The sequence below is a fragment of the Bison bison genome, unplaced genomic scaffold, assembly GCF_000754665.1.
Source record: "Bison bison bison isolate TAMUID 2011002044 unplaced genomic scaffold, Bison_UMD1.0 scf7180017864260, whole genome shotgun sequence".
Lineage (NCBI taxonomy): Eukaryota > Metazoa > Chordata > Mammalia > Artiodactyla > Bovidae > Bison > Bison bison.
In genome coordinates this window covers 7,484,028-7,493,449 of record NW_011494832.1, presented here as the reverse complement: position 1 = coordinate 7,493,449, position 9,422 = coordinate 7,484,028, and positions in this window count along the sequence as shown.

The window sequence follows — 9,422 nt, the reverse complement described above, 5'->3', positions numbered from 1 at the left end:
GAATCAGGGTCTTTTCCAATGAGTCAACTCTTCACATGAGGTGGCCAAAGTATTAGAGTTTCAGCTTTAGCATCAGTCCTTCCAATGAACACCCAGGACTGATCTCCTTTAGGATGGACTGGTTGGACCTCCTTGCAGTCCAAGGGACTCTCAAGAGTCTTCTTCAACACTACAGTTCAAAAGCATCAATTCTTTGGCACTCAGCTTTCTTCACAGTCCAACTCTCACATCCATACATGACCACTGGAAAAACCATAGCCTTGACTAGACGGACCTTTGCCAGCAAAGTAATATCTCTGCTTTTTAATATGCTATCTAGGTTAGTCGTAACTTTTCTTCCAAGGAGTAAATATCTTTTAATTTCATGGCTGCAGTCACCATCTGCAGTGATTTTGGGGCCCCCAAAAATAAAGCCTGACACTGTTTCCACTCTTTCCCCATCTATTTGCCATGAAGTGATAGGACCAGATGCCATGATCTTAGTTTTCTGAATGTTGAGCTTTAAGCCAACTTTTACTCTCCTCTTTCACTTTCATCAATAGGCTTTTTAGTCCTCTTCACCCTCTGCCATAAGGGTGGTGTCATCTGCATATCTGAGGTTACTGATATTTCTCCTGGCTATCTTGATTCCACCTTGTGCTTCTTCCAGCCCAGTGTTTCTCATGATGTGCTCTGCATATAAGTTAAATAAGCAGGGTGACAATATACAGCCTTGACATATCCTTTTCCTATTTGGAACTAGTCTGTTCCATGTCCAGTTCTAACTGTTGCTTCCTGACCTGCAAATAGGTTTCTCAAGAGGCAGGTCAGATGGCCTGGTATCCCCATCTCTTTCAGAATTTTCCACAGTTTATTGTGATCCACACAGTCAAAGGCTTTGGCATAGTCAATAAAGCAGAAATCAATGTTTTTCTGGAACTCTCTTGCTTTTTTGATGATTCAGTGGATGTTGGCAATTTGATCTCTGATTCCTCTGTCTTTTCTAAAACCAGCTTGAACATCTGGAAGTTCACGGTTCACATATTGCTGAAGCCTGGCTTGGAGAATTTTGAGCATTACTTTACTAGCGTGTGAGATGAGTACAATTGTGCAGTAGTTTGAGCATTCTTTGGCATTGCCTTTCTTTGGGATTGGAATGAAAGCTGACATTTTCCAGTCCTGTGGCCACTGCAGAGTTTTCCAAATTTGCTGGCATATTGAGTTCAACACTTTCACAGCATCATCTTTCAGAATTTGAAATAGCTCAACTGTAATTCCATCACCTCACTAGCTTTGTTCGTAGTGATGCTTTCTAAGGCCCACTTGACTTCACATTCCAGGATGTCTGGCTCTAGGTGAGTGATCACACCATCGTGATTATCTTGCTAGTGAAGCTCTTTTTTGTACAGTTCTGTGTATTCTTGTCACCTCTTCTTAATGTCTTCTGCTTCTGTTACATCCATACCATTTCTGTGCTTTATTGAGGCCATCTTTGCATGAAATGTTCTCTTGGTATCTCTAATTTTCTTGAGGATATCTCTAGCCTTTCCCATTCTGTTGTTTTTCCTCTGTTTCTTTGCATTGATAGCTGGGGAAGGCTTTCTTATCTCTCCTTGCTATTCTTTGGAACTCTGCATTCAGATGCTTATATCTCTAATTTTCTCCTTTACATTTTGCTTCTCTTCTTTTCACAGCTATTTGTAGGGTGTGGGTTTATTTCAAGGACCATGTAAGCCCTCTTGTCTCCAAAGATTCATATTCTTCTCAAAGGCAATATACATTTACCCCATCTCAAGGTCTTCTAATGCCTTATCCTGTTATAGCTTCAGCTCAGAACTCCTCAGTCTTCTCAACTGCTTCTAAATCAGGTATGAATAAGGCTCTTAGTGTATAATCATTTACCCTTTGGGACACAATTCCTATCCATCTGTGGTCCTGTGAAACTAAAGGAACAAATTTTATGTTTCCAGCATATAATGATGGGTCAGGCATAGGGTAATACTCTACAGATATTCTGGATTAAACAAGGAGAAAATGGCAGACAAAAATGAAGTCACCAGTCCAAAGCAGTTTGAATATTCGGCTGGGAAACCTCCATTAGGTTTCAAGGCCGGGGAATATTCTTTGTGGCTCTTGGCTTTGCCCTCTGAATCTCCATCTTACCATGTATGTGCTCTATCCCATTCTCTGGAGTCTTTTTTTTTTAAATACCAAAATCAAAGACATAGCTTTTCCTAGAAAACACTAATATGAAGTGCACAGATAATAACCTCCTTGAATTTTATAGAAAAAAAATTTTTTTTTTCTGTTAGTGCCAAGATGATGTCTAATTGATAGATGACATTGAATGAGTTAAGGCTGTATATAATATTCTACCAGTGCAGTGAGAATGCTAAACTGACAATTATATTTCCTAAAAGGCTTATGGAAAAGTCAAGTGAAGATAGAATTTTAGGGAAAATAATAATAACAAATATTTTATATTCATAAATTGTTATGTTAATAATAAATATTTTCCAAGCATAATCTCATTTAACAGTGAAAAATAAAATAAAACCTCTTTGAACCAGGTATCTTTAATTACAGATGAGAAAGCAGAAATAATCTGTAGATGTTACAAACAAGAAAATAAATTAAACAGTATTCATGTGAAAGCCAAAGAAATGGGACTCTGGGACCACCTGATGATGTGTGAAGGCTTCTTTCTATAATGATTCTATAAATATCTCTTCACCTTTTTAATAGCTTTTAGTTCAAGCCTCCACTTTTTTTTCTCCTGAATTTTTATCATCGTCCTACCTTCTGGTCTCCCTGCTTGTTTCCACCTTCTCATGCATTCTTTACCCAGCAGCCAAAGTCATCTTTCTGAAACACGATTGGATCCTGTCCCACTTCTACTTCAGTGATTTCTGTGTGGCTGATATAAAGCTCCAATCCCTTAACTTGACTTTGCATGCTTTTTGAGTTAACTTTGTCCAGTCTTCATGCCCTCCTATTCTTTTTATCTACTTGCTATATTTATTTCTATTTATCCTAGTTCACTAACTATTACCTGGGGTCTTACCTCTTCTAGAATTTCCTGGAATGCTTTCTGCACACTCACTTTCCTAATCCCCCACAGGTAACATAACTTAGGCAATACAACTGTGTAACTGCATAGTTCTCTGTAGTCTGTCTTCTGTAGAAAACTCAGATTCTTTAGTATGAGGCCAGACTCATTTCTCTTTAAACTTTTTATTTTCTGAGCTTTATTGATATATAGTTTTGTAAAATAAGCTGTACATATTTAAAATGTATAGTTTGGTGACCTTCTATACAAGTATACATCTGTGAAACCACCACCATCAAAATAATGAATATATCCATTCCACCCCAATGTTTCCTGATGCTCCTTTTTAATTTAACTCTCTCCCTTTTTTGACCCCTGCCAAGGCAACCACTCACTCATCTGTTTTCTAATGTGGTAGAAGAATTTGCATTTTCTAGAACTGTATATCAGAGAAGGCAATGGCACCCCACTCCAGTACTCTTGCCTGGAAAATCCCATGGACGGAGGAGCCTGGTGGGCTGCAGTCCATGCGGTCGCTAGGAGTCAGACACGACTGAGCGACTTCACTTTCACTTTTCACTTTCATGCATTGGAGAAGGAAATGGCAACTCACTCCAGTATTCTTGCCTGGAGAATTCCAGGGACTGGGGAGCCTGGTGGGCTGCCATCTCTGGGGTCGCACAGAATCGGACACGACTGAAGCGACTTAGCAGCAGCAGCAGCAGCAGCAGAACTATATATAAGTGGAAACATACAGTATGTCCTCTATTTATCTTGCTTCTTTTACTCAGCATATTTTTAGATTCTTCCAGTTTGGTAAGTGTATCAGTAATTTGTTTTACTTTATTACTGAGTAATATTCCACTACAATGGTTATACAAAAATTTGATGTACATTTTGGTTGTTTCAGTTTTTGTCTCTTACAAATAAAAGTCTTTTGAACATTCATGTACAACTCTTTGTATGGACATAAGCTTTTATTTCTCTTGGTATTTAGGTGTGGAAATTCTATATAATGTAGTTGGTATATGTTTAGCTTTTAAAGAAACCACCAAATTACTTTCCAAAATAATTTTACATTTTTATATTGACAATATAAGAAGTATCTGAGAATTACAATTATTTTGGAAAACAACACTGGAAATTATCAGTTTTCTGAATTGTAGTCATTCTATCAGGTATGCAGTTGTATCTCACTGTGGTTTTTATTGTTTCCTCAGTGACTAATGATGTTGAAGCACCTTTTAATGTGCTTATATTTTATTCCTATATCTTCTTTGAGGACATGACTATTCAAATAATTTGCCCATTTTTATTGAGTTATTTGACTTCTCATTTTTAAGTTGTAAGAGTTCTTTATATTTTTTAGATATAAGATCTTTGTCAGGTATAAATTTTGTATATATTTCTCTCAGTTTGGGGGCATTTTCATTCATTATCTTATGAGCAGCAGATGGTTTTTATTAAGTTCAATTTATTGACATTCCAAGTTTTTTGCATTAAATTTAGGAAATTTTTGCCACCCACTCCAGTGTTCTTGCCTGGAGAATCCCAGGAACGGCGGAGCCTGGTGGGCTGCCGTCTATGGGGTCGCACAGAGTCGGACACGACTGAAGCGACTTAGCAGCAGTAGCAGCAGCAGCCAAGCACAAGGTCACTAAGATTTTTTTCAACTGTTTTCATTCACAAATTTTATAGCTTTAGCAATGTCGTTGATTTACAATATTCTGTTAGTTTCAGGTGTACAGAGTAGTAATTAAATATTTTTGCAAATTATATTCTATTACGGAGAAGGCAATGGCAACCCACTCCAGTACTCTTGCCTGGAGAATCCCATGGGCGGAGGGGCCTGGTGGGCTGCAGTCCATGGGGTCGCTACACAGAGTCGGACACGACTGAAGCAACTTAGCAGCAGCAGCAGCATAGGTTGCTACAAGATAATGGGCATAATTCCCTGTGTTTTACAGTAAAACTTTATTGCATTTGTATTTTGTTTGGGGGGATTTTTTTAAAAAGTATTTATTTATTTGGCCATGTTAGGTCTCAGTTGCAGCTCGTGGGATCTTCCTTACAGCACATGGGCTCTTTGTTGCCACACACGAGATCTTCCTTGCATCATGAGAGATATTCCTTGCATCACGCATGGTCTTCCTTGCGTCACACGGGATCTTCCTTGCTTCAAGCGGGATCTCACTTGAATTATGCACGATCTTTGTTGTGTCTTGATGACTGTTTCCTTGTGGTGCATGTGGGCTTTGTAGTTGTGTCAATTGGGCTTAGTTGCCCCACTTCATGTAGGATCTTAGCTCCCTGACTAGGGATGAAACACGCATCCCATGCACTGGAAGGCAAATTCTTAACCACTAGACCACCAGGGAAGTCCCTCTATTTGGTATACAGTAGTTTGTACCTGTTAAACACATACCTCTAATTTGTTCCTCCCCCTCTTCCTCTCCCTTTGGTAATGGCAAGTTTGTTTTCCATGTCTGGGAGACTGTTTCTGCTTTGCATATACATTTATTTAGAATCCACATATGTGATATCACAGTATTGTTGTTTTCTGTCTGACTTATTTCCCTAAGCATAATGTTCTGTAGGCCCAACCACATGGCTGCAAATAGCAGTATTTCATTTATTTATGACTGAGTAACATTCTATTGTATAAGTGCCAAATCTTAATCCAGTCATCTGTTGATGGGCACTTGGGTTGCTTACATGTCTTGGCTATTATAAACAGTACTGCTATGAACATTGAGGTGCATGTATCTTTTCAAATTAGTGTTTTCATTTTTTCCATATACATGTCCAGGAGTGGAATTGCTGGAAAATATGGTAGCTCCATTTCTAGTTTTTAAAGGTACCTCCATACTGTTTTCCATAGTGACTGCACCAGTTCACATTCCCAACAGCATATGCAGTTTCCCTTTTCTCCACAACTTCTCTGACATTTGCTATTTGCAGGCTTTTTGTTGATAAACCATTCTGACTTGTGTGAGGTGATGCTTCACTGTGGTTTTGATTTTCATTTCTCTAATAAATTAGTGATGTTGAGCATCTTTTCATGGTCTTTGCTAAAGTGGTCTTTTGATAAAGTCAGTTAGCTATAAAATCTTTAGTTTGATTGAATCAGGTTAACCTACCAGACTTAATGGTATACTCCTGTTCCCAAATGTATAACATTCCATATATACGAAAGTCCTTTAAGTCTTAAAAAATGCTGTCAAATAAAGAATGATTTATCAAGCCACCCTCATTACAAATGCCAGTAACTCTTATAGAACTGAGTAGACTAAGTAGAATTAACATCAGCTATATCAGGTAGATCAGTCAGCCATCTAGAGTCATCCAAAATATTAAAATGACATTTTTGATGGAGTGAGGGTGGTAGCAGGAAGTGAAGGGAGAAAAGGAATGAGCTATTTGGCTTTTTAGAAAGGAACACTCTAAGGAAAAGTTCAGGCCTTGATTGAAAAATTAGAGTAACAAAGGAGAAATGTGCACCCTAAGGAGTAAGAAAGATGAAAATAGGAGATAAAATGACTTTTTATATAATTCTCCCTGTATTTGTTTGGTTCCTTATTCAGGAAAAGGTATAAACGTTAACGCTTTCTACAATCTCCTTCAAAATTATTGTCCACGGTTGTGCACAGTTCCTGAGCTTCCAAAAACCAGTGGTTCTTCCTCCTCTTTTCTGCTTTATGTGACCTTAAATCTCAGAAAGCAGGGTTGAGGCTAGTTAGTAACTCAGGTGAAGTCTTTCAGGAACATATTGATTTAAAAGATTCTTGTGACTTTCAAAGTAATTCAATAATTATTTTCAACAGTATTTCCTTAGGGATAGTACATATTTTGAGTAACCAAACTAGTATGCCAAAAAATGCAACTTATATCTTTGGGCAGAACTTTCTATGTTACATCATCATAAAAAGTCATTTAATTCCTCAAAGATATAACTGTATGCAAAATAATCTTAATACTAGTATATTCTATTGGAAAATAACCTTCTAAAATTTTCAATGTATATTTGGTTGTCGTGTTTGTTATTAATCAGATCATTATAATATGTAGAATAATGTGTCAAATATAAGCTAGTTTCTAAAATTTGTCCATAAATGAGCATTTACTGTAACACTTTTACTCTATCAGGAGTGATATTGCAGATATATTCTTGGTAACAAACTGAAAATTAGCTTGGAATTTATTTTTAAATGTGAGAATGTCTCATTTCTGCAACTAATTAATTCTCTTTAGTGAGTACACACATTAAAACACTGTGAATTTATTTATTCCGGTTTGTCATATCTGTATGTAGCCTAGCAGTCAGAGCATTTCTAAACAGGATATCTTAAAACTGCATTCATTTTATGATACAGGAAAAAAATACTACAGAATGTTTTCAGAGGATTCATAAATGAAAGACTGAGGCACTTTCCTGAGGAGATCACTATTTTATGTGCTACGTTGATCTGTCCATCATCTACTTTGTTTGAGGCATGTGGTTGATATTGTATTTGGTACAGTGCAAAGCTGACTCTGCATTATGTTAAAAATTATCTTTGCACCCAGGGACTGCCCCCAATTCAGATGTTATTATCAATTTCCTTCCCTTGTCATTCTCTTTTCAGTCCTTGATAGATAGGTTTATAGATACATTTTATACTTGAAGGAACCTTTCCAAACAGCCTCACTAAATCTTTTATTGAAGTGAAGTGAAGTCACTCAGTCATGTCCAACTCTGCGACCTCATGGACTGTAGCCTGCCAGGCTTCTCTGCCCATGACATTCTCCAGGCCAGAATACTGGAATGGGTAGCCAGTCATTCCCTTCTCAAGGGGATCTTCCCAACCCAGGGATTGAACCGAGGTCTCTGGCATTGCAGGCAGATTCTTTACCAGGGATTCTGAGCCACCAGGGAAGCCCAAGAATACTGGAGTGGGGAGCCTATTCCTTCTCCAGGGGATGTTCCCAACCCAGGAGTTGAACTGAGGTCGCCTGCATTGCAGGTGGATTCTTTACCAGCTGAGCTACCAGGGAAGCTTATTACCCTCCTAAAAATCTCTCCAAGGACTCTATTATTTGTACAGAATGAAGCCAGAACTCCTTAGCCTGACATCCAAGGCAACTGAATTGTCTTGTGAGTTTTATGCTATATAACAAGTGAGAAAACTTACCAAATACATGGAGCCAATATTTTTACCTTGCTGTACTCAACTCCTGGTACTTTATAAAATAGATCTGTACTCCAGTTACAACTTGGATATGCAGAAAACACTGGTTTCTTTATTGTCTCTATCAAACCCATGTGCTTTTCACAAGCTCTGAGAATCCAGGTATCAGAAAAAAAATAAAGACACACTTGAGCACTTTTTATTACCATTTGGTCTGATGAAATGACTGTGACAGACCTGTAGGTAGGCCACAGTCCTTCTTGGACACTAATTCTCAGTCTCTCAGGCAGCTACCTCCCACTCAGGGTCTCTCAGGCAGAAGTGGTGCAAGGCTGTGTGGGAAGGAAGACATGTGATCTTGTGTCACTGTGAATGTACATGTCTTCATATCCAAGCCGTGCCTAAGAATGTCCTTGGGCTCCTAGAGTCTTCAGTAGAATTATGATGCTATTAAAATAACTCATTTTTTCCCAAAACCTTGATGATTCAACCTCCCCTCCCAAATTCCCTGGAGCTGAATTACACTGGAATCTGGTTCTGTCCCTCAAAAAGTGCTTAGCCCACATCGTCCACCTCGGTACCACTTTACCTTTTCTAGGGAGTTAGCTGGATGCCACTCTCGACTCTCTTTCACTTCTTTCCTCTTTTGGTAGTTTTATTCAACTCCATGTGTTCAGTGGAGACTCCTGTGTAGTTTGTGAGCCGATGTCTAGGCATTGTTTACCTGATCTCTCACTGCGTCACCAGGTTTCTTGGTGAGACTTAGTCCCAGGTTAGTATATGGACCATTTATATTGTAGGATCCCCTAACTCTTCCAGGTGGGATGTGGGATATTTTACCCACAGTGACCTCTTCTCGTTATCCACTTTTGTATGCTCTGGCATTTTAAAGGAACTGAAAGGGAAAAGGTGTCAAGATCTGACATTTTACCTCACTTACAAGTTATTGAGGTACTCTGTTATTGTTTCATAGATGCTGTCACAAGACACAAGATCCCTAGATAAGGGACAAAGGACTTACTACTCATAACACAGAGTAGCATGAGAATGGTGTCAGCACTGTTTTCTCCTGTCCCCCAAGTTCCATGGAGGTGACACAGTGGCCTTTAGGTAAATACTGAATCCACTCTGGGTTTGATTCACTGCTGAAATGACTGATTTGGGGAAATCTGTTGTTTTTTATATTAAGTTTTGTCTTTGTTCTGCAGGGATACGTTGCATCCTCC